The sequence below is a fragment of the Galeopterus variegatus genome, unplaced genomic scaffold (genome assembly GCF_000696425.1).
Source record: "Galeopterus variegatus unplaced genomic scaffold, G_variegatus-3.0.2 Scaffold4645, whole genome shotgun sequence".
Taxonomy (NCBI): domain Eukaryota; kingdom Metazoa; phylum Chordata; class Mammalia; order Dermoptera; family Cynocephalidae; genus Galeopterus; species Galeopterus variegatus.
Genome location: NW_007730756.1, coordinates 104,324 through 107,733, shown reverse-complemented (window position 1 = coordinate 107,733; position 3,410 = coordinate 104,324).

Genomic DNA, 3,410 nt, shown 5'->3' with positions numbered 1-3,410 from the left:
CTCTCCTTATTCCTGAGTAGCAGAACTTTGATTTTATTGGGGGTGGCAGAGACTCCAGGCTTTGCATCCAGCCATGCCATGTGACTGTTCGGATGGGTGAGCTGAAGAGTGGGAGTGTTGTGTAGAACTTCTGAGACTGGCTGCTTCATCTGGGACAAATACCCATTTGTCCTTCTTTTTTTCTCCTTCCTGCTGCCTGGAATGTCTTCGTGATGGCTGGAATTCCAGTAGCCATCTTTGGAATTTTGGAAGTAACTTTGAGGATGGCAGCCAAATGCTGGGATGATGGAGCCAAAAGAGAGAAGCAGCAAGAGGCCCTGATAACCATGGAACTGTACTTTTCTCTGACTGTCTGCTTCAGATCTGTAGGGTTAGGGCCATAGCTACGCTAGTTGTCTGGTTGGGGTTATTGTTGAACTCCTGCCAACATAGCCAATTGTATTGCTACCTGACAATGCCAATTGTATGGCTAGGCAATTCATAACTAAAGCCAAAATGTTTCATTATTTTAGTTACACTTAATTTTGCACTTGTATTGTCAGGGCTAGGGGTTAGGGCCCACAGACCCTTCAAACCTGCTGTATAGACTGGGTCACAGACCCCTCACATGCCAGGCTGGGTCATCAGACCCCTCACACACAGGTCCACACTCTAAGTAATTGGGAAAGATCCTGGGAGCCATTTGCAGAGGACACAAACTCAGTCCTCAGCTTCCTCAGAAGCAGCAGCTTATAGCAGATCCAGCAATGGCGGTGGCAGCCTCCCAGTGGTGCCCCCCACCCTCACTGTGGGGGCATCCCGGGGGGGGGCACTGTGGATCAGAGCCACTCGTCCTTTATACTTAAGTCCATAACCCAGGACACCTGGGTGCACATGAACAATTACATTAGATAATAACCAAGGAACACCTGGGTGCATGTGCATATTTACATCAAATGCTCAGCAAGATTCTGAACATTGTACCCTGACCATTTTCTGTCACTTTCCCTACAAGATCTCTTTCACCTGAGACAGGAATAAACTTCTAACTTCTGTCTTTTAAAACTTCTGTTATTTGAGATGTTTGGTTAAAACACCCAAACAATACTGGCTGATAGACAATGGAATATTAATTTTTTAAAAAATTTTATTTTATTTTGTTAATATACAATGTGGTTGATTATTGTGGCCCATTACTGAAACATCCCTCCCACATCCCCCCGCCCCCAACAACCTCATATCTGTTTGCTTGTATCAACTTCAAGGAATTGTAATTGTTGTGTCTTCTTCCCTCCCCCCGGCCAGTTTATTTGTGTATTTATTTATTTATTTTTAACCTCTCACAAATAAGTGAGAACATGTGATATTTCTCTTTCTGTGCCTGACTCATTTCATTTAATATAATTCTCTCTAGGTCCATCCATGTTGATGCAAATGGCAGTATTTCATTCTTTTTTATAGCAGAGTAGTATTCTGTTGTGTAGATATACCACATTTTCTGTATCCACTCATCTGATGATGGACATTTGGGCTGGTTTCCAACTCTTAGCTATTGTAAATAGTGCTACAATGAATACTGGAGAACAGGTATACCTTCAACTTTATGATTTCCATTCCTCTGGGTATATTCCCAGCAGTGGGATAGCTGGGTCATATGGTNTGTGGCTTTTGAGGACCTGAAATATGGCAATCGTGACTAAGGAACTGAATTTTTAATTCCAGTCTAAAGAGTCACATGTAGCTGGTGGCTACTGTGTTGAACAGCACAGTTCCAGAACCTCAAAATATTTGTTCCCAGAAAATTCCCAAATGCTAAGAATTAGCAAAATTTCACCCCCAAAACAGATCTTTTGGTTTTCAGGAAGTAGTGGCCCACTGCTGCTTTGCATATGGTGTTAAAGGTCAGCACAAGTCTTCAGAAAGTTCGTGGAAAGATTCGTATTATCTTTTAATTCCATTTTTTCCATGAACTTTTTGAAGTACCCTTGTAATGACTTTATGAAAGAAGTTTGGTGTAAATATAATGTTATTAATATTGGTGCAAAGGATCTGCCTGATAAAAATACTGATTTATGGAGCTCCAAGTTTACTTATGGCAAGTCAAGCTTGCTTTTCTGAAGTTACAGGAGGACAGATCTTTGACCTAACGTAAGAAGAAAGCTGTAGCGAGCGGAGCTGGACTGGACAGGCATGGGTTAACAGGTGGAAGGAGTGAGCCCTTATGAGTTCTGATACAGGACCAGTGGTATTATTACAGCTACAAAAAGCCCATAATGACTTTCCCCTGACTCAGTAATGAGTTCTGATCTTATTTTCCAGGACACAGTTTAAATGCTGTCGTGTGTGTGTGTATCTATATATCTCTATATGTATCTACATATTTTATTGTCTGTATATTATNAGCCATGCTAATGGTTTGTCAATTTTATTTATCTTTTCAAAAAACTAACTTTTTGATTCATCGATCTTTTGTATTGATTTTTGGGTTTCAATTTCATTAAGTCCTGCTCTTAATGATTGGAATATTAATTTGGAATGCGTTTGGACGTTGGGAACTAAACAAAACTTATGAAAACTTAAACATAGGAGTTTGTTTTTCTCACATAAAAAAATGCAGAAGTATTTGGCTTTCAGTGATGTCATGCAGAGTCCACGTTCTCTGCAGTCTCTGTTCTTTCACCCTTAGTGTATGGCTTTCATTCTAATGCTTGAAACCTCATGGCTATAAGACGGTGCTGCAGCTCCAGTCATTACATCCACACAGCGAGAAAGAAGAATGTGAAAGACCCAAAGTTCTGCTCCTCGCAAGTCTTTGTCTTTTTATTTGGGAAGGGAATTCCTCCCCAGTCAAGTTCCCGTAATATCTCATTACACAGAACTGCATCTTCTAGATTTGGGTGGGATCCACCCTCTTGAAATCTGCTAACTGTTGAAATATGTTAAGGTTCTGTTACTAGGGAAGCAGGAATTGGGGAGAGGTTGTGAACAGGCCAGAGAGTGAGGAAAGCCAGGCTTACAGATGCGGTGACCTGCCAACATTACATAGCCATAGGTGACCTGCCAACATTACAGAGCTAGTATGTGGAAGAACTAGGTTTGAATAAAGCTTGAACTCTCAAACTTAGGGTCTTAACCAATGGGACAAACTCCTCTTAGGAAGATCTCAAACACCTTACCTTTCCTTTCTTCAAATTTTATTTTTAGACTGTCAGGGATTTTATACAGAAAGTCCTGGATTTAATAGCATGTGGAACTAGAGAGATCTAAAAGATTCCGTCAAATTTAAGCTTCTAGAGTAGCTCTAATAGAACTCATGAGATAATGGAAATGTTCTGTGTTGTGCTGTCTAAAATAGTAGCCACTAGCTACATGTGGCTTTTGAGGACCTGAAATATGGCAATCGTGACTAAGGAACTGAATTTTTAATTCCA